We start from the raw sequence: 23,298 nt of genomic DNA, 5'->3' as shown, positions 1-23,298 counted from the left end.
ATTTGTATGGTTTAAATCAAATCCTTTGTAACAGTATTTTCAGATAAGCTGATTCATGGAATTTAACACTTATGAAGTAAAAGAGGAAGAGTAAAGTAAGTTGAGTAACAAATATTGCAACATATTTGAGAAGCAGATGATAGACGCATTGTAAGGACTCTTAAAGAGGGGTCACATGGCCTGAGTTCTGATCACTGCTTATTAACAACAAGATTTGTGGACTCGGTAACACATAGTCATCGTACTTCTGATTTCCTTTCTTGCCAAAGAGGATAATCACACAGAATCCACCTACAGCCTCAGGCTGAAAGATCAACTCAGATACTAGGATTAAACCTAATGTAAATCTGTATGCGGTTTCTACTAGGAGATAGAATTTTTTAAGGGATTTTTTTTTTTATTTACAGTTCAGGAAACTAAAAGAAGAATCTTAGTATAATATACATTACAATATTAGATTTGTGGGTATGCGAAGACCTATAAATTATGATGACACAATAAGGGAGCTCAACACACTGCAGGCTTGTTGACCTAAGTCTTTCTTTCACCTGTGTTACCTCACTGACCTGTCATACCACCTCCCTGGCTCTTTAGACGATGGAGGTCACGAAGCTAGTATGTGCCAAAACAATGATTAAAACCCAGATAGACTGAGTGAAGAGCCTATACTCTTTTCTGAAAGAGAAAAAGATAAGTTCTTGATCAATATCTAATTTTGCATATTCTTTGACACAATTGAGTAACAATTTAAAATAACCTGAGGTTACAGTGAAAAGAAAATGATATCTAACCGCAACAGAGAATGCACAGTGAACATAGTCCCTAAGCGGTAACTAATAGAATTATTTTGAAATTAAATAAAATCCTTCTAAAGGCCTGTAAACTATCTCAGAACATTAGTTACCAGTGTCAAACCGTAAGTAAAATCTGTTTAACACTTTAATCTTGGGGGATAACTAACCATAGAGATTTACATACACACATATGTGTGCATATTTATGCACACATATGTACACACACAATTATGTGTATGTGTATAAACATACATCTATTATGTTCAATTGCTACCTTGCTTATTTGTGAAAGCATTAAACCAATGACATGCTTTACCTGCTTTCTATGGTGAGGAAGGACTTCACATGCAGGAATAAAAATAAGTCAATACAGATGTACAGAATTAAGACGTAACAGTATAATGTAATGCCAGTGAAAGCTTGAGAGACTAAAACAGAGGCTTTTAAGATGGCCTTAAAAAGAGAATTTCAAGAACATCATTAAAGGTAAAATGCAGATTGCCACGTAATTACGGTTTAGATTTAAATCATGCAATCTAATGAATCGAAACACAGGATAAAAGCAAAGGTACTGTATTAAAATTAGAAAATAAACTTACCCATGTTTAATAGAAGCCATGGTAGGAGCTGTGTGTAAAAGAGATTAAAGAGAGAGCACCTCTGTGTAAGTGGCCAGGGCTCATGTGGGCAGGGCCAAATCAATATGTAAATTTCACAGGCCATCTAAAAATGTTGACAGACCTAATCTTTACTTCAACAGTTTGCAAAGCCGACTCAACTCTGTAAGGGGGAAGAAAGTAAGTCTCCATTTACATGATACTAGGAAACACGAGGAAAAGATATGATCAGCACAGTTGTCAGAGTAATTTGTGCTCATAGACTAAATGGAAAATTATTAGGGGGAAAAAGAGAAATATTCAGGTAAAAGGATAACTAGGTCTAAAAACATGGCATGGTGAAATAGTAGGGGAAAAAGCACAATAATCAATAAAGAAAACAAGCATTTAGTTAACAAATGCCAAATTAGAAAAGGTTGAGAAAAAATACATACAGCCAATTAATTTGAAATTTCACAGGACAGAAATATTAAAAAATGACTGAGTTGAGGGTGCAGCACATTTTATTCTTAAGAAATGTAATCTGACTACAGATAGCCCCTGAAGTGGGGTCTTAAAAATGAAATAAAATAATTTTAAGACGGGTTAGAGAAATCCATTTACATTCGTGTTAGCTCATGGCTTGATCAAAATGATGTCCTTAAAATGCTGAAATACCGGGTTTTTTACTGTTCAAGCACCAGTAAAAAATTGAAGTGTGGCAAATGTATAACAACAAAAAACTACACAAAGAAATCAGCTGGATAATGAGAATCAAAGTGATTTTGTTCCATTTAATAGACATACTAACCACACTAGACAATTACGAACTTAATTATATGGACATCCATCCCCTCGGACAGTCTGTTACCTTAAGTTTAAATATACACAACACGTGGATATTAGATTCCTGTAAGAGTTAAATGTACACGTATGTGTGCATATGTGCATACACACGCATGCACTCACGCACGCACACATATGTGCACACATATGCACCCAATTTTCCAGGGACGTAGAAGCAGACCTAACTAGGTTTCTTTTCAAAGATGAAAAAAGTTCCTAAGATACATGTTATACAACAATAATTTATTTTTAAAAAATCACCACACAGGAAAAAATACATTCCTGATGCCTTTTTCTGTTTGTTTGAAGTGGGGAAGTTTGACACAGAAAGCATCACTTGGCACAAACCCTGCATCTGAGTGACGCGGCAGCCTCTGCCAGAAGGTTTAAGGGAATATCGAACAGTCTATGGATCCTAGAGTGAAATCAAATCATCATCATCATCCGGGCTGGTTCTTAGTGGGCTTAAGGGCAGGGTTTGCTCTTGGACAAGCCTGAGTTTTCTGTCTTCAAAGAGACCAACAAGTTTGGTTTAGAGTGCTACTTTTCAAGGAAGAACTCGAAATATATTATGGATTCAAAGTGGGAACATTTTACGCTAGGTGTATTTTTCAGTCTGAATAAAGCCTCCTACAATAGTTTGTAAGAAAAACAACAAAAACATTGAATATATATACATGCACAGACGGTATATAAAATACATCTGATAAAACTTCCAGAAGCAAATACTGACCTGGAAAGGTTATGAATCATTTAGCTCACGTCCTTTACATATTTCAATGGTCATATTCCAGATATCATCAACATTAGAATCGACAGAATAAAACGTGGTACACTACCACTCTGTGACGCTTTAGATATAGGACTTCAGCGTAATTCTAAAATCTCCAAACCCTGAAACTGGCCTCCGTGTGTCCCTGTGGCGGCTGGGTGTCTGCATGCATGAAACAAATTACAACTCAGCAGAGGTGGAGTAAAACCTTCCCTTTGTCATCTCCACACTTCAGTTCTGAATCATGAAGAAGCTGGACTCGCCTATTAACCTTCATTTTGGCTCTGACACTTCAGTAGCAGCGTTAAAGCTTGCCTTGCATTTTGGGCCATTGAGAGAGAAACTGATAAAGGAAATCACCTTGTGGTAACTGTATAGGGAGGTTCGGGGAGTTCAGGCACCGTCGACCCTGTCTCTGTACCAGTCTGTCATCCTCCTCGCTCTCCAACAAGCAGCGGAGGACTCAAAACACGTTTCTCATGACCACCCCTTTCAGATTCCTGAGGGTCACTCTTCTCTTTTGCTCTGAGGGTGTGATCAAGTGAACAACAGCAGCTTGTAGAATGTGAACTGCTCCGGAACGTCACCCTGGCACTACTCTGCTAGTCCTGCTAGTTTTGCCCTGTTAATAGCCTCCTCTCTCCTGTGTGACTGCTGGGACACAACCAGTTTCTGGGCTCCCGGGGCTGAGGTCCCTCCGTTGTGGTATGTAGCAAGGGAACTACGCGCCTCCACAGCGCCTCCCGTCCCCGGGTGAGGATGCGCGTGTGGGTCGGAGGGCTTACGTTCTCCGAGGACGTTGCGTCGGACCCCCTGCCGCTCCTGTTCACCACACAGTGCTTTCCTGTTCAGAGTGAACGCTGAGAACATCACTGCTTTCCCAAGCCGCACATACAAGGCCTGGAGCAGCATCCTCCATGTATTCCAAGGGGTAAAAACCATTTTCTGGGTATGATCCAAGAATGCTGCTAGGCCTGTTTTGCCTCTCATTTCCTACAACTCCTCAGGGAAAACTGGGTCATCATGGTAGGTTGGAGAAAAGAAGGCTATCATGAGTAAAACTGGGAGCTGAAGGTAAGTCCATAAAAGCATGGAAACCATACCATTCCACAAATTAAGTCAACTCAAAATTAAAAACCATGAAAATACTTCCTATGTTATAAAGAGGTATGTCACCAAATATGTTTTTCTAATAATAAGCCTCTCTTTCACGAGCTTCTCTGGTCTTAATTTTTCCTTCGTTTCTTCCTTGGTAACCCTACATGTATCTGTCCTGGTTGAGTTCTGTGTGACTATTTGACATTTCATTTTTATCTTTCTAGTAGTCTCTCGAAAGGGTCCATGATTTTGGCTGTGTAAAGTTGCAGTTGCATCCAACTTACTTAGTGCAGTTGCATTTACAAAAGCACAGCAATCCCTAAATCAGCGGAAATCATGAATTCATTTGACCCTTCACTCCTTTTACAAACAGGCTCACATTATCCACTTAACAGATATTTCTGTTTTGAAAAGCATCCAGCCTCCAATGGGAATTCAGTACACCAAACATTACCAAAAAATATTCTACTCAAAACTTTGCCTTGTCACTTATTCTTTTAACCTCATATTTACCATCCTGTGCAGTACAAAATATTTAAATTCTTCAAACTATGGAACTCAGAGAATGAAGATTAAATTACATTTGTGTTATTTACTAACCTCTCTCCGGCTTAACTGCCATGTCACCTAGGGTAGGGAAAAAACACTGTGATTTTCTTTTTAAGTCTTTTGGTGCAAATTTATTACTTGGAAAACTTTTCTTTCTAAAATATCCTGCCACCATATAGGTCACTCTTTCAATTTTCATCCAATCCTGGGCAAATAAAATTAAAACTGAGAATAGATAAATGTCTGGGTTTTGTTTTTTTTTTTAAGTCCAATACATAAGTGTTAAGTTTTGGGAAACTGGCTTTGATTTTTAAAGATGAAACGTAATGAATAAATCTGACTAAATTCAGCCATTTTAATTGACTAAATTATGGTCCGCAAGGGTTATTTCACTTGAGAATTTCCCAGAGGAAAGAACGACAGTAACATTTCTTCAGGAACTTCACACCCTCAGATCCTTAGTGCCTCCCGCGTAGGGAGGAGCCGCTTGTGACCTGGAAGCCATGAGTGGCTGACTCAGGTTTTGGAGATGCCCTTAAATACTGAGTTCAGAAGGAAATATTCAAAAACTGACTCCATGTTTTGATTTATAAAGGTTTTGATTCTAGAGGCACTGCCTCTAGAATACAAATGTTCCGTTTAATATTTTCCTTTAATAGGGAGTGTTACCAGAACACATATTTTCCTCAGGACTCACAAAGATATTGGTCAACATTGCTCAACATTGGTTGCTCAATATTGGTTCTGTTATTATCTCTCCCTCATCCCCATCCTCGATGTAGGAGAATAAGGAAACATATACTCATACTGCTGCAGGACTTCTTAAAACCTCAATGAAAGTCAATCTAAGTCAAAGCCAACACCCAAAGAGAGAGAAGAACAGAGAAAATTGAGGAGAAAGAACCAGCAAGTTTGATCCAACTATGCCTAGAGTTTTCGATTATGTGGACCGTCAAAAATCCCTGTATTGATTCAGCTAGTTTGAGTTGAAAGCACCCAAACTAATACATTGAGATTCTATGTAAAATGTGGACCTTAGATCACATATATTTTAAACAACTAAAATATCTAACCAAAGTTCTGGCTCATTAAGTGTGGTCAAGAAACACGACTTAACTAGGAGGCCTTTAAAGAAAAAAAAAAGGCAAGAAATATGGTTTTCTACACCATATGCAACAGAGATGTTAATATTAAGCACATATAAAATACCATGTAACTACATTTTCTTCTATGTAGCTCCAGAACTCTTTAGTGTTATACTCATAAAAAGCGTTATAAAAAGCTCAATTCATCATTTATTTGTTTATTCATGACTTGCAAGGGAGCCCGTCACAATGGAGCTCCCTGTAATGTACTCACTGGGAACTGTGTTGGTAGTGTTTATCATTATATCCCAGATTTTAAAACCGTGCCTGCCACATGACAGGTGTTCAAATATGTGTTGAATAGATGTTGAAAAACCTATCCTATAGGTATCACAGCATAGATTAAAAAGCGGCATGGGTATGTTCAATACTTTGGTAGGAGAGGAGGGACTAGGTTATCTGATATCAAGTTTAAAAGGACTGGTTATATTCCAGGTGTTGTTTGTTTTAATTCAGTAGACATCAGGCATGAAATCAAACAAAGAACAGTTGTGATCTGCTTTAGGCAAAAATCTACATGTATTGAACCAACAGTCTGATTCTCCCACACTAGAAAATATCCTTACGAAGGGCTTTACTTCTGTCATTCCACAGACCCTTACTGAGGAAGCGCGATGCAAGGACGAAGGACATGCTCCTCCGCCATAAGCTCTTTGCAAACATTTTAAATGATTTTGAATACACCAGTTGTGTTTACGGGTCCACAGCAAGGAAGAGACATATTACTGCAGTGCAGACTTCTAGGGTCGCCTGAGTGGTTCACTTGCTTGGGCATCCGACTCCTGATTCGGCTCAGGTCATGATCTCGGGGTCAAGAGACTCAGCCCAGCCATGAGATCTGCGGGGAGTCTGCTTCTCTCCCTCTCCCTCTGCTCCTTCCCCACCCACGTGCGCATACACGCTCTCTAAAATAAATCTTTAAAAATGAAGATTTCTAAATTTGTTAAAAATTATGATTCAGTATTAGATGTAGATCATTAATAAGTGATTGTGTTGTATTGTTTCGCCTGTTAGAATTTTCCCAAGTTTTCCAAATATTATACTGTACCATCTAATTTCTACATGCCAATCTATCTCTTTGTAAACTAATTTATATGATCCCTTGCTAATAGTTCGATCCCTCTGGGTTGTCTAGAGGATTTGTTCTGGACTGCTCACTTATTTTGTTAAAAAACAGCGGGACTTTGTCTGACTTCAAAATGCACCTTTGTCAAAGGTGCTCGTATATGCAGTCATTGGAGCCTTAAACAAGCACCCCTGGGAACCGGCTTTTCTGTTCTGATAGCAGTTAGTTCAAGAAAAATGGCTTAAGTTCTGTCTTTGTACTTTTTTCCACCTGTGAGATGAGACATATTATCATTAAGATGGGCACTGCCCAGCTGAAGAGACATGCTGGAAGATTCCAGAAAAACAGATCAGTTTCAGAATTCTACAGGAATGAATAAAGTAAAAAGAACAAATTGAAAATATCACCAAATGTATCCTTCCTTGTCCCATGAAAACCTGAGCCACACTGATTTTTTTACTCTCAGGAGAACCTTTAATACAATGAACTCTTAAATATCAAAACAAAATGCATAAATGCCAAAACCCAGGAGAGGACAGTCAGGAGAACCTGGTATCATTCTTTCCTCAGGAGAGGCTTCTGCGCTAGCTCTGCTACGGACTGTAATAAACATAGGAAAGTTGGGATCAACAGGGAGATAAGAGAAATACAACACCCACCGAGGAAGAGGTGCAGACATTACAGTTACATATAGCATGAATGTATAAAAAATGTGAAAATGTGTCATTAAAATCTGAAAACATATCTAAAAGCTGAAAAGGCTAAACAGTTGCAAATGTACTATAGGGAGCAGATACTCAAACTGAGGATGAGAGCAGGCCTCTAATGGCTTTTCCGTTATTGCAAAAAGGTGCTTTTCAAATTAATTATCTAATACATTTGTGTGTCAGATGACATGGTATATCACTTAAGGTGTAAGATTATAAAAAAAAATATGGTAAAACACATTTTTCATATGCAAATAGTTAATATAAAATGAAAATATCACTAAATTGTACAACATAACATACATAGCTACATTTACTAATTACTTGTACCAAACTGTTAATCTAAGTCAAATTTACAGAACCTTTTTATAATCACATACTTTACTAGTCTTGCTTTCTCATGCTTTTAATTTATGAAAATCCTAATATATAAAAGCAAGATAGGCAATGGAATAATAACCAGTAGACATAATATACTTGAAATAACTAAAATTACACAGTAAATTTAAGCTTAATTTTCATGTGGTTGCTTATCCATTATAAACTATAGGTCGCTATTTCAAAATTTGGTAATCTGTGATTTTATTTTCAGTTGGAGTGCATAAATGATAAAAAAAACTGTTACAACAGAGGATCTGACCTGAATATTCTTACCAGCGAAGTATGGAGACGTGGCACAGAGCCAGCTACGTTGGCTCTGCATTCACTGATAAGTCGGGTTGCCATAGAAAGCCCATAGTCACTCAGTTTCTAAGCAACCCAAGACTCCACAGACTTCAGATACTTAGGAATTCACTGATCTTTCATCATCCTTAAGGGAGAAATAGGAAAACCTGTGGTACCAAATTCAGTGGAGGATTCCCTGCTGACCCAATAGAGTGGAGACCTCCTAAAAAATCCATTTAATTCATCAAATAATAATATTTATAGTGGGAAATTGATTATCAAAGTGTTAAGTGGATGATATGAGGTACAGAAAATGATCAGTACCAAGTATGGGTTGGGCAGACAAATATTCATTGAAGAAATAAATAAACAATCCAACTGTCTAAAGACAAAGTCGTTTACATAATGCTAGCATTCATAAAGTCCTAGCCCTTTAGTATAAAAAAATATCTGTTTAGTAGCATTACCACACAGCATGTCATTTCAATTTTTTTTTTAATGGTTTACATTTAGGTAACATATGTAATTGTAAATCTGTAATGGCCTGTGATCTGGTACTGAAATGTTTAGTTATGGCTTATCTAGAAAGTTTAAATAATATTAACTACCCAGATGTCAAACAGAATTGTCTAGGTCTGAGGTACAAGCAAGGTCATAAATTATTCTTCGAATGAGGCTGTATTAGCACTTCCTGTCCCTGTCTCTGTCAAACACTCTCTCTCCTCCTTCCCCTGACTTCACGCATTACCCCCAGAGGTGAACCTAAAGCTGTCTGTAATTCACAAGGTTCACTTTCCAACTATTGAAGATAATCACAGTGAAATCAGGTTAAGGCATACAGACGCTGTTTGCTCCTGCCGAACACTGTGTCACGGTGCAGGCCAAAATAAAATGCCATGACTAGAAATGACTGTATGTGACCCATGAAATGATTCTGCCGGACATCTGTAAAAACGTTCACCTAATTCTAGTACCTGGTCTTTGATGCCTCCCATGATCACTCCATGTAGCTGGTTCTGACCATGAAAAACAGTGCAGGAGTGAGGTGGAAGTTGAAAACTGCCTTTAATTTAATGGCTACTTTTTTTTTTTTTTAAGATTTTATTTATTTATTTGACAGAGAGACAGCCAGTGAGAAAGGGAACACAAGCAGGGGGAGTAGGAGAGGAAGAAGCAGGCTCCTAGCAGAGGAGCCCGATGCGGGGCTCAATCGCAGGACTCTGGGATCACGCCCTGAGCCGAAGGCAGACGCTTAACGACTGAGCCACCAGACGCCCCTAATGGCTACTTTTTAAACGTTCCTTCCTATATCCTGGTAGCCTTTGAATCAAAGATTTGGTAATCCAAGTCAGGTGACCAAGTTCTCTTACCTGAGTATGACATCAAGTTGCAAAGTCACCTCTCAAACAAGTCACAGTAGCCACCTGTTGACTAGAGCCACACCAGGAATGTCAGGGGGACAAACTCTGCCTGTGACCTCTACCAATTACTGTCCACTCTAACTGGGGAAGGACAGCTGCTTCTGTCCCCAAGATTGGGGAGACAACCACTCTGCCTCACAAATCTTAATTTTTGAGAGTCCAAAACTTGCATAATGATATTGTAACTGCCTCTTCACGTAAAAAGTGACCATCTGTAATTTAACAGTCTTCCTGGGCATAGATATTCTTAAGACTAAAAGATAACCGGGCATGAATTTGCCCTTTTAGTATGTTGTTGTTCCACTAAGATATTCCTCCGTTGCTGCACGTATATAAGCACTTGTATGTTGGAGGGTCTGGATACTTCCAAATACTTTTTAATATCCTCTTATCACTTAGCATTGTACTTATCACTGACAAGATCACAGCAAAGTCACTACACCTGACCAACACTTTCCATTTTCTTTTAGATACAACTTCTTACCTAAAAGCTTGGGATAGGCTGCCTGTATGTTTGGGTCTCAAATACTCGCCGAGAGAAGAGAAAAATACAAGTAGAGCTTACACTGGGCAAGAAGAGAGCAAGAATCAGATCACCGGAGAGATTTTAGTATTGCGGGCAGCAGTCTTGAGTCCTACGTTGTTAAGCTAGAAAACGTCACAGGGATTGCATAAGCGTAATTACCAGTTTGAAGTCCGATGAAAAAGTGCGAGGCCGCCAATATTAACTCACTTGCAAAATGCTGGTTGGAAGACAATGGAATGAACACTGATAACTGTGGTCGAATTTGCCCCAAGTGCTGGGTCAGATCACTGCTGTACATTAGTCAGCCCCACCTCCGAGGATCCAAGAATGGCTGCGGAATTCTGAGTGACAGTCCACTGAGGCAGTGGGATTCCTAAACCAAGTAAGCCCTGTCGCCAGGGTTTACCAACCCCCCCAGCTTGAAAGTGAGCTGCTCCTCACCCTGGTTCTTTCCTTACAAGACTGAGAGAGAGAGAGAAATAGAGAGAGAGAGAGAAACAATTACTCTGTGACGTTTAAAAGAACACAGAAGCAGGTCCCTCTCCAGGGATCTCCCTACTTATTTTCTCAAGGCAATTCCCTTGACTCTCTTCATCCCGAGTCTTGTTATAGGGCTCTACAGTCCTCCTAGGAACCACATAACAACAGGCACACTTGTCTTTAGGATAAGAAACAAAGCATCGCTGACTATCCTAGTTTGTGAAAGCTGGAGATAAGAGGCTTCTGGTGCAGGGCCTTGCAAAATGAACAGGTTCAGGTCTACAAGAATCATGACATTCTTTTGCCATGTGAGAGAACCAGAATGGCAATATTTGGTGGGTATATTATTACATATGCAACTCATCAGAATAAAAAATTAAAACAAAGACACTCCGAAACCAAATCAAGCCATTATGTTATATGCTAAATTGGACAAAATAAAATACGATTTTTCCCACATCATTTAGGCAATAATTCCCTGGGGATTACTGTTGATGACATGCATCCTTATCCATACACATATTTGATAAAGATTTATCCCATGGCCACCATGTGCCCAGAAGTCTGCCACAAAACAGAAGAAAGCATAACTCCTACCATGACGTTTTCTGTAATGTACTTCAAATACTACCATAGAGAATACAATGTGTGAGTACTGAGCACTTTTAAGCTACCTTCTCAATATGGGGGGCTACCCTGGACGTGAGCATTCATCGAGCTATTCAGCACGTAACCAAAGTCTATAATTTCGTTATCTTTATCTCCTAAAATCTGAAAATGTCCATAAAAATATAATATGAGGTTTTCAGTGGTGAAATGAAGACTTAGAGTTAACTAGATATATGGCTAACTCCCTACTCTTAACATCGCAGGCTCTTAATACCCACCCAGCCCTGTCGCCAAAGGCTCGGCTGAGAAATGGCCCACTGCCTAGTTTGGATGGGGGGTATTCCCAGTTATCTGCCTAGGACTGGCGCTTAGCTGAACTCCGTTGTTAGCCTGTTGAGCAAATGCCTCTGAATCGTCCGCCTGAGAACTCCTGAGCCCCCTGAGCGTGACGGCTGCGCGGAGCATGAGTGACAGGTTGAATTCCTTGCTGCTCCTCTGCTTCAGTCAGAAGCCGGCTAACAGAGCTTTCACTTGTCCGTTTTGTGAAGGAGATCGGTAGCTCTCCCTGCTGCTGGTTCCTGAGGGCTCCCCGCAGTTACTAAGGTAACCCGTTAACAGTGTATGCTCACGTTGGCTTGGCTCGTTTGGCAACAGCTACCTTGCAAGGAGCTCACATTCTAAGGACGCAGCTCCCGCGCACAAAGGATAGTTCTCCGTCAATATTCTAGGGTAGAAGACCACAACGTTTCCGGCCTCCCAGAACATCCACATTTATCCAGATATAAATAACAGTGACTCTTCGTTCAAAGACCTTTCACCCACTTCTGTGCATGACACATTTCTTCTCTCTGTTCACGACCTTTATACTGCAGAAATTGAAGGAATCTTAGGAATCATCTGGCCCCAATCATTTAACAGAAGAGGTTACAGGGACCCAGGGAGCTGGAACGCTTTTTCTACATTGTCCTAATGGTTTTCAAAAAACAAAACCAAAAAGCAAAAAAATAAACAAAACCTCAACCGAATACTGCTTTCTTTTTCTCCTTATGTTTCTATTTTCTCCAATTTTTACCTCTTTTTCCACATATCTTCGTCCAGGTTCTGGCTTGATAATTTGTTAAGGCAATGCTCCAATTGTTGTGTGTGTCCCATTATTCTCTGTTCTTCTTCAGCGATGCTATCTAATTAAATTAAATATTCGGTTCCAGGATAATTAGAATAATTTACCCCTCTTCTTGATTTCCATATGCAAGACCTTGTTAGTAGAGCGAAGTTTTTAAAACTATTCTGGTTCTTTGCTTTTTTGACTTTTCAAACTTGATTTTAAATATTTAAACATTTAAAAAATATTTGACTTATTAAATATGAGAATAAAACATTTCTATTTGATTAATATACTCTAGTTCTTCCCTTTCACATGGGACAATGTGAAAAGTTCTAGAATGGGGCAAGGGAGAAGACAGATATTTGTTAATTCTGTCATTAGGTATTGTTCGCCACATTTTCACAGAGGAGGTAACTAACACAGGGAAAACTAGGAAAATTAGATAAATGCTAAGACTTTCAGTATTAGTATGCAATGGATGACCTTGAGTTTATGCATCGAAATGACAAGTAATATCAAAGATTAGTAGAAAGACATAAGAATATATGGTTACAGACAAGCATTTCCTTGCCCAGATCTAAATCTTGACCTTTTGTCAAAATAAAGCTCTCAGCAGATACATTGTGCTGTGCTACTTTGAGGGTTTAGAATTATTTTCATTACTTTTATAGAGAGATTATAGTTAAATAAAAGTGGATAAATTTGTTGTCTTAAAAATCTATTCCTCTTGGCACTGGTTATTTCTGGGTGCAGAGTTTATGAAAGTAATAAGATAAAATCTTATCTTCAGGGACTGAGAGACAGACATACAGAAAAATTATCCTCACAGGACAACCGGTGGTCTAATGGAAGGTTTAGGGCACAGTGGAGAACTTGCAGAGGGCGGAGGTCTCAGAAGGAGAAATGCCAAGCTTCACAGAGAACTATTTCTAGTTCCTTCCATAAGCATATGAATCAGACACCAATTACCATGTATTGGCCAACAAAGAGAAGGGTTAAAGGCAAAGGATATTTCTCCATCTTTAGAAAGATATAATGGTTTCTACCAGAAGGCTAGTGACTTCAAGGAAGAAAATATAAAAACTCATGGCAACATCAAAATGAACAAGATTAGGGGAAGTTAATTTCCAGCTGAGCGCCTGCTAAGTTCAGGCACTGTTGGGTCAAAATGTGGTTTCATCTTAAAATTCAAAAGCAACTTGTATTAAGTTGCTGAGAGTTATAACTTTGCATAAGGAAGTCCAGGAAAGAACTAAAAATTTTGCCTTGAAGCACAAAAAAAAAAATTGACTTAATGCTGGAAAAAAATATAAAAACATACTGGATGCATTTTATGAACATCATTGGTTGTTTGGTATCTTCACAGATAATGAAAGGTCATTTAAATTTAGAAAATGAGTATAAGTATGTTGACTGTTATAAAAACATACCAATTTAATTCAAAAATAATGAAGATGAAACGTAAAGGTGTATACATAACTTTGGGAGTACCTTAATGATTTTTAAATCTAAAACTTATCAAAATGTACATTCTTATGACAGTTACAGATTTCCTGGTTGTATTAAGTAAATTTTAAGAAGATCTTCATATATTTATATATCTCTTGTTATGGATAAAACCTATCATCTTACCGTGAATATTAGGTGTTAGAGAAAGCAAACATTCATATTCATGCCTCAGGAAACAAGAAACCTGAGGTTGTACAAATACTAATTCACAAAAGATAGAAACCCAAGTAATGCACTCTTGTTTAAATAAATAAAATGCAGGGGTGAGGGGTGGAATTTGTTTCCATTTCAAAGCACAGAGGAAAAATTCTTAAAAGAAAAATTTCTCAGTTCTTCTATTTTTCACCATAAAACATTCTTAAAATATGAAGAGCCTACCTTGCAGCCTTAGGTCAGGGAAGTTGGCTCTCTGGAAGTATTGATTGTCCTTTAATCTCCCTTAGTTTCCTCACTTTAAAAGTCTTTTCCCAATCCCAGATCACTCATTTTAAAATCTACTCCTACAGGTGCCACCCAAATATAATGCTTTCTGGTCATATTCACTTCGAGGCTTTCCTAACCTTACAAAACACAGAGGCAATGTGAGGACAGGACACTCTCAGCACGCAACCCTCCCTCTGACCTCTGTCAGGCGGTTTATCCTGGAGTCTCTCCCTTTTTATTGCTCAACTGGTTTAGGTAACAGAAAGCCAAGTCTTGCTTTCCTCTATCAAACAGGTAACTCCCGAAGTCCCTGGAGGTAGGGACTGGATTCCTTGTTCTCAGACGTCACTGAGCTTCAATGTTTAAACTCACAAATAAATGTTCAGATATATGGGCAAGCTAGAATGAGACAACTGGGCAAATAATTATTTTAATCCAGTTGTAAATACCACCTAAATGGTACCTCATGCCCCCTCTTCCTTAAGGTTAAGTGCAACCAAAGTTATTTCTCATGAGTCATTCCAGAAGTCCCCTCACTTATCTCCAGAATCTGATTGCAAGGCTGGTTGATGAAGGCTTATCGTGTGTTGGTTGACTTTTTAAACAATCATATCCCCATTTTTATTTCTTGTAATATCACGTTGTATTTAATTTGTGAAATAATCATCTTATCAGAAGCATGTTTTTTCGAAAAACCCCAGTTATGTCATGTTGTACTGATGCTGACCCTGAGGGTGTCTACTGCAGCCCACCCAGCGTTCCAAGAAGCTGATACGGGTCTCAATGGATCTTTTGCACTCACAACCGTTTGAGGGATTATCGTTATCCCTGTATTCCAAATGGCAAAGTACCCGAGTACTGAGAGGGGAAAGGACTGACAGGTGAAGTCTCTGGCTCAACGTCAAGGAGTGCTGAGCTCTGGCTATATCAACGGGGATTCTTTTGTCTGCAAGCAACCCACTGCTCCAATAAAAGCATGGACGAACACTGACGTACTTGCCAAATAATACGTATTAGGAAATAATGATCAGTTTCTGAAATGCTACCTTTTCTCGGAAGCAGCCACTGTAAAACATTGTGCTGTCTTACCATCTTGAAAGCACAGTTATTTGATCAAATTGCCTATGCATGGGTATGTGTACGTGCCATCAACTTGAAACAGAGACCACAGAAATGCTACAGGATCTCCTGTCACCTAGGAGGGTGTGTATTTCTTCAAAGGGAGAAAATGTTCCACGTTAAGGTTTCAAAATAAAATCCCAAAGTTTAAAATAAAAATTAAGTCCAGGTTTCCATCCCTCCAGGAAAGAGAACTGTCTATCCCGACAAAGGGAATGTGGGATATAAAATTGCCTTCTCTGCAACAGGACAAGCTGTCCTGGTAACCTTGAGAGACTTTTCCATTTGTCTTGGCAAGAGTGAACCATCACGGCTGGCAACTTTGGGAATGGCTGTTTATTACTGAAATGGAAATGAGCTTCAGAGTCACAAACTCAGGTGTGCAAAAATGAAACTATTTTTCTACCTTTTATTTTTTATTTCAAGCCTTCATTCTATCTGGTCCAGCATATTTCATGTAGCTACTTTTAAGAAACTTCCCCTTTTTTATATTTCTCATTCATTTCAGGTTTAAACTGTCAATTATAGATTTCTCAGTAGGTACTAGGTTCAGAGGGAGAGATGAGAACCCAGAACATACCCTCCCTAAACTGGTGACTGTGGGTTTCCCTGTCCTGGCCAGGAGCACTTGGCAGGTGATGGCTGTTTTTCTGTTTACTTACAGAACCTTCTAGAACCCTGAGCACACGGTTAGGGTCCCAGGGTCTTCATGAATCTGCTTCTAAACATAGCTGCCTATACACCACACACAGCCCGTGATACACCACTGCCCCGGGGCCATGATGGACACAGGGTTTTCTGAGGCTGTTCTCTCTGAGCCACATCTCGGCTCTGAGAACCTCATACTCACCTGAGGGGAGGCTGGGGAGAAAGCTTGCCTTCAGTGATGTGTCTGTGATTCCTTCGTGTCTAAACTGTGTTCCCACTTCCATTTAAGCTTATTGCTCTTTTATCTACCTTGGGATAATACTGAGAACAATGTTTCAGATTGACCATAACTGCTTTCCAGACCTTTATTAAAACTGAAGACCTGGGGGGTGACTGGGTGACTCAGTCCCTTAAGCGTCTGACTCTTGGTTTTGGCTCAGCTCATGATCTCAGGGTCATGAGATCGAGCCCTACGTGGGGCTCCGTGGGGCTCCACACTCAGTGAGGAATCTGCTTGAGATTCTGTCTCTCTCTCTCCTTTTCCCTCTGCCCCTCCCCTCTCTCATGCTCTCTCTCAAATTAAAAAAAATAAAAACTGTACAGTCACATAAAGTCCATTTCTTGTCTCCACTTAAGGTCCTTTCCCAATCTGCAGCTTCCTATTTTGCAGTTCAAAGAGAATGAAGAGCGTGGGAGGGACAAAACTATGTGGATTAATATGTCACAATAACATTTTATCCTACTAGAAAAACTGTAAGATGCAGGAAACAATCACATGGAGTCCTAAGAATATATTCCCAGAACTCTTAGATCCAAGTAGAAGGAAGTGGGATTCTCAGAAAATAAAACTAGGTAATTACATAAAACATTTAGCACTGTAATTGGCACAGTTGAAAAAAGGCTCGTGAACAACCTATGTCTGGTTTGCTGTATCTAAGTACATTTAGACCAGGTGACAGGAGACTTAAACGCCTGAGCATAACCTGGCAGAAAAGAATGAAGAAGGGAAAGGCGAAGTACTATTTATTTATTTATTTATTTATTTATTTATTTATTTATTTTTAAAGTTGAAAGAGAGAGAGAACACAAGTAGGGGAAGCAGTAGGCAGAGGAAGAGGGAGAAGCAGACTCCCCACTAAGCAGGGAGCTCAATGCTGGGCTCTGTCCCAGGACCCTGGGATCATGACCTGAGCCAAAGGCAGATGCTTAACAACTGAGCCACCTGGGGAATCCAAGATGAAGTATTTTTAAAACTTTTGGTTCAACGTGACAGATTGAATGCGTTTTCACCTGCACCTGAAATTTCATTAACGTGAAAGTATTAGAGCTTACAAAAACATGATGCATGTATTCAGCCCAAATATTCAGATGAGAGGCCAGAAACAAGTCAATACTTAGAAAGCAAATGGACTAATGATAATTGCTCAGCAGACCCTAAAGTGTCAGATTCTCGGAATCTATGCCTAGAAGAGAAAGCCAATAAGAAACAGAAGGAGTCAGTTCTCCAATCCCAGGTAGGGCTATGGATTAGCAGCGTGCAGGGCCAGGGGAAGCAGGCTTGAACTTGGTTAATATGTCTGTAAGTCCTCAACCCTAGATCCTCGCTCCACATACTCCCCTCGGCCTGCTCGCTCTCCTTCCTCACCCTGCTGAAAGGCGGGGTCTTTCCTCTTTGGCAACACTGAGCCAGAGAATTCTGGACGTTAAGAGGAGGCCCAGTTAGGCACATGCAGGAGATCCACGCTGAAATAAGTCTAAGCAAAATTCCACATATTGATTCCTTTATCTACTGCCATTTCCAGAACTCTAGCAAGCCAGAAATGACAGGATTCTTTTCTGTGGAACTGACTGGTGTAAGAGAAATGCATTGATAGGACTTCCTAGTGGAGGTGGGCTGAAGGGGAGGACAATGACATGGCCAAGACTTTACCTGATTCTTCTAGAGTGATACCGTCCAATAAAAGTATACCATGAGCTTCCTGTTATATATAGTTTTGAATGTCCTGTAGCCCCATTAAAAGCATAAATGGGTGATACTAATTTAATATTAATATATCATTTAGCCCAATATCATAAATACTATCATTTTTATCGATTATAATAATCCAAATACATAAATACATTAATATATATCAATTATATTGTTACAATGCATATTTAATAAAATAAAATTATCATATTATTTTTTGTTAATGACATAATTTACGTTTTTATACAAAGTCTTAGAAGTCTGGTTTTTATTTTACATCTCATTAACCATAGGAAATAAACAGAGGGTGGCTGGGGGGATGGGGTAACTGGGTGACAGACATTAAGGAGGGCACGTGAAGTTATGAGCACTGGGTGTTCTAAACAACTGATGCATCACTGAACTCTACCTCTGAAACCAATAATATACTATATGCTAATTAACTGAGTATAAATAAAATAAAATAGCACATCTCAGTTTGGACTCAGTATATTTCCAGTTTGCCAGAGCCACCTATGGCTAGTGGTTACCCTACTGGTCAGTGAAGCTCTAGAATGAGGTTTGTATTTCTTTGCCACGACTTTAAATATAAATGGAAAATCATCAGACATCTGAAGAACACCTGACATGCCAGACAAAGTTTAAAACAGACAAGCAAACGATAAGGATAAATATTTAAAAAGGGAATAAAAAATACTAAATGTTTTTGTGATTAATGTCTTTAGACAACAAAGTGAAGAGATTCCATCCTGAGACTGGTGAAACAGAAAAATCACAAAATCATAGAAAGGGAAACGAAAGGTAGCGATCTGGAAAATGTAAGCGATGATTACAGAAGTAACAGAGTCAGCAGGGCAGCTGGAATATCTGAGTCGCAGCGTTAGTTGTACAGAGGAGCCGTGAGAGCCCCACCGCAGGAGAAAAGAGCCGACATTCATATGAAGGCATTTCCAGAGAAAGCAAAATAAAACCAGAAACAAAATGAGGAAACGAGGACAGAATGGATGAATAGTTTCCAGAATTGAAGGAGGTGTCTCCAGAGTGCAAGAAGGCCCCCGGCTATAGCACAGCGGACTCACTCAATGCGTCCTAGCGGTCTGTACTCACAAGCCTTCAGACTATCAAGAAGAAACAGCGGATCTTAAAAGCCTCTGATGGGCTTGGGAGTAATGTCACACCCAAGTCAGAAAGACAGCAAAGTTGAATAGCAATGCCAGGGATTTAGAAGTCACATGTCACATGAGCCATCTCTTCAAAAATCTGAGGGAAAATTATTTCCAACTGTCATTCTATATGCAAACACATTTTCAAGAATGAGGATGAAGACATTTTAATGTTTGCAAGTTCCCAAATTTTGCTTGTCTTTTACCCTTTCCTAAGGAGCTCAAGGAACTCCCAGAATAGAAACTGCACCAAAACAAGGAAGTAAACCAAGAAATCAGAAGGTGGAGGACTGAAGAAATAGCTTGTCTGACAACTGAGAGACCAAGGGAATTTCCAAGAAGAAATTTAAAGGAAGTTTCATGGTAAGAATTATGTCACAGGCCTGGGGGTGTGGAAAGATAATATTGGATCAGGAGGATGACAGAAGATTGAAGGAGCCAATTATCATCACCAGGAAAAGATAAATTTGACCAGAAAGAAAGCACTCATTCAAAACTTGTGGCTCTACTTTTCAGAAAATGTGTAATATGAATGCAAACGGTCAATAGTATCCAGAAGGAACCACTGGCTTGGATGAAGTGTGTATGTGGAGGTAGTACGTGGAGTAGAGGGAGGGTTGTGTGTGTTCAATAAAAGCTAGATCCTTCTCTACCACAGGAGCAAATCAGAGGCTAATGTGTAAAAGACGATAGTTTTCAAGGAGTAACACTATAGGTATGTTATCTAGAAAAAGTCCAAGGTATTTTTCTCCTGGAGAGACAGAGGGAATGGGAGAAGACAGGGGAACTAGGGCAACTGAATTTTTTTTCTTTAGGTGCTAAAATATTATTTGACTTTTGTTCAATCACATTCATTTGATAATCAAATACATTTTATTTATTTATTTATTTATTTATTTATTTATTTATTTATTTGACAGTGAGCAAGCAAGTAAGCACTAGTGGGGTGAGGGGCAGAGGGAAAGGGAGAAGCAGGCTCCCCATGAAGCAGGGCGCCCAACTCAGGGCTGGTCCCCAGGATCATGACGTGAGCAGAAGGCAGCCACTCAGGTGCCCCAGTCGAATACACTCTGAAACAATATTATATCTGAGTTGAGCTGTCCATAGTGAGGACTTACCAATCCTTTACTTTTTCTTCCTACCTTGTGGCTCTTGCCTTCACTCTCTTGGTTCTTCTGTGCCTACATTTTCTTAAGAATTCCCCAGGAAATTTATCCTCTCAGAAAATTGTTTTACTTTTTACTTCACTGAAAAGATTGAGGTCATCTGATACAGTCTCAACGTCTCTATAGAAATAGAGTAGCTGCTTCCTGCAGATACTTTAGTTCCTCACCTGGAGTCTTTAGCTCTTGTGAAGCTATTTTCATGTAGTTGTTCAGATTGATGCTTCTAGTACAAAAAGGGTGCTGAAATTTCTAAAACTGCTATCTTGCTGACATTCACCTAAGTAGTCTAAAAATTGTATTGAAGTCTTTACAAATACTTGCCATATAATTCTGTAGATCAGAAAATCAACACACCAAAATTTACTTCTGCATTGGAATTTGACCAAGATATTATATAGCCTGCTGCTTATCAGCTCCCAGCCACCTATCCAGTAAATCTAGAACACTTTTCCCTGTTGAAATTATCTTCATTTGTCAATAATTTTAAAAACATATTTGGGAGGGGTGCCTGGGTGGCACAGCGGTTAAGCATCTGCCTTCGGCTCAGGGCGTGATCCCGGTGTTCCGGGATCGAGCCCCACATCAGGCTCCTCCGCTATGAGCCTGCTTCTTCCTCTTCCACTCCCCCTGCTTGTGTTCCCTCTCTCGCTGGCTGTCTCTATCTCTGTCAAATAAATAAATAAAATCTTTAAAAAAAAAAAAAACATACTTGGGAAACTACAGTGTAATTGTATATACAAAAGAAAGGAAATAGAGATACAGATTCAGATAACGGATGAGCAAGTAAACTTAGACCGGAAGATTCATTAGAGATCACCTGGTACAACTTCCTCATTTTAGCTAAGAAGCAGAGAGAGGACCTTAAAATTTATTTTCTTAATATCATGATAGTAGGAAAACAGGGAACAAAGTTCATGTCTTCTAATTCTGAACCTGAGACCGATATTAAAAGATCATTTATTCTAAATGATTTATTTCTCAGATGAGGAAATAGAGTTCCAAATTTTTTTTGTATAGTTTGGCTTTCAAAATCATAACCATATGGTAATTTTGCACCCATTTTGCAGATGTGGAACTGAGACACTGTGAGTTGCCCAATTTATTCAAGGGCATGAAACTAATACGTAACACTTGAATTCAGATCTACTTAACGCCATATAAATTTTACACTTAAGAACTGCTATAGGGAAAACTCCAAGAATTTTCATAAAGCTTTTCTCCGAACCTTTTCTGGGAGAAATTATAAAGATGGAAGTAAAGAAAATTCCAAGCTTTGGATTAAAGGGGAGGAAGGGTGTTAGGGAGCTCATTTACTCATGTATTTATTTAAACACTTAGTGGCCACTGATGATATCCAGACTTTGAGCTTGGAACTGGGATACAAAGATGAATGAAAACATGTGTTTACTAGATTGTGGTTTTGTTGAAAGGAGATATACTATACATTAATGGAAGGGCTTCAGTGGATAAGTAGACATTTTCTAATCATGCAAGAGGGAGAAAAGGCAGGACAAGCAAAAAGAACAGCATGAATATATTCAAAGAAGGGAATGATGTATTTGGAAATCATAAAATCATTTTTTAAGGAAGTAGCAAAAAGTGAATAAAATGGGGGGAAACAAGATTTTGAAGCCCCTTGCATATTTCTAAGAAACTTGAATGTTATTCTGTAAGCAGAGGAGAATCATTAAGTAACTCTAAGTAGGGGTGATGACAAGATAGAGTTTTCACTTATAAAGGGTCATATTAAAGGCAGTAAATTGGGGTGAGAGTCAACAGAAGACTAAAGAATACTGGAACGACATGAGGCTCTGAACTAAAACTTGTATTCAATCTAATGAAGAGAAGGTAGAGTCATTCTAGACAGAATCTGGAGTCTGGGAATACTTGCATTATGGCAGCAGCCATGGCGGGGGGGGGGGTGTCAAACCGAGAAGCTAGCCCCCGAGTCCTCCCCAGCAGTGGGAGAAATACTCCTGCAAAGCCTGTTTGATGGGGCTCTGGAGCCTAACAGCAGGGGTAGGAAGAGGAGAAGTAATGACAACTGGGTAAGAAATGAACCAACTGCCCCAGTAAAGGCAGAGACAAAAACATTAAAATCCAAAGGAACCTAGGACAGAGCATTTCTCTTACACTGGGTCTGGATGAAGTGCCAACTACGGTATAGTGCGAACAAATAGCGAAGCAGATAACGAGGGCACTCACGGCCTTCAGCGCTAGTAGGAAGCATTTACTCTCTTAATTTCTCACATTTCCCAGGCTCTGATTTGGCTCACAAGGTCGTGTGGAATCAGGGGAGTACTTCAGCATCATGGGGGTGGGGAAGAGATGCGGGGGTTAAGGCTGGGGGACCAAGGTCAAGAGACAGAGGGCTGTATTGCAAAGGCAGGGACCGATGAGAAGGAGACATTGATCATTTGCCTTACTCAGTCTAGGGTCAGTAACCTCGAGAAGGACCTTGTCAGGAATAAGCAATAAGTAAAAAGACTGTATGAACCTGTTTTATGGTGCACATATGTATAATTTGTCTTGTTTGGCCAGTGGGTGCATAAATCCTAAACGCATTAGGACAGTTTAAAGAGGTACAGGATAAAGAAAGAAAGAGAATCTAAGCCAGTGGAAAACAAAACGACTCTCCAAGAAATCATCTGGGTAGCTTTTGCAATTAAAAACAATCACCTCTGTTTGCCCCTAAGGCTGATATGCTCTGGGGAAACAAGGATTAGATATAAGCAAGAGGAGAAAGTTGCCATTTTATTCTGGCATAAGTTATAACCACTGTTTTAAGAATATCTGTAATGTGTGAAGAGTTTGCAGAAACACACCAAGTGCAGGAATATTTCAGGTAAGAAAAGTGATTGGCCCCAATCCTCTTTTACTTCCATTTAAAATAAGTATCTCTTGCTAAATGGAGCACACAA

The 23,298-nt window shown here is 39.3% G+C and overlaps 1 protein-coding gene across 23 annotated transcripts in view; it reads right to left on the bottom strand.

The window, feature by feature from the left end:
• Window positions 1-23,298, bottom strand: part of CD36 (CD36 molecule) — a 74,991-nt gene that overhangs the window by 40,515 nt on the left and 11,178 nt on the right. The window contains exons 1-4 of one of the 23 annotated variants that reach the window (XM_048212736.2): window positions 14,268-14,478; window positions 2,970-3,170; window positions 1,394-1,574; window positions 567-675 (exon numbers count right to left, since the gene is read on the bottom strand). The exons of 3 other annotated variants lie outside the window; for them this stretch is intronic. The gene's annotated coding sequence lies outside the window, so the exon portion shown is untranslated. Of the gene's footprint in view, window positions 1-566; window positions 676-1,393; window positions 1,575-2,969; window positions 3,171-9,609; window positions 9,709-10,345; window positions 10,715-12,347; window positions 12,457-14,267; window positions 14,528-23,298 lie in introns of those variants that run through there. 19 more of the 23 variants (XM_048212738.2, XM_048212746.2, XM_057304503.1 and 16 more) reach the window with 19 other exon arrangements.

This window comes from Ursus arctos, unplaced genomic scaffold (genome assembly GCF_023065955.2).
Source record: "Ursus arctos isolate Adak ecotype North America unplaced genomic scaffold, UrsArc2.0 scaffold_3, whole genome shotgun sequence".
Taxonomy (NCBI): domain Eukaryota; kingdom Metazoa; phylum Chordata; class Mammalia; order Carnivora; family Ursidae; genus Ursus; species Ursus arctos.
This window is presented reverse-complemented; position numbering and strand designations above follow the sequence as displayed.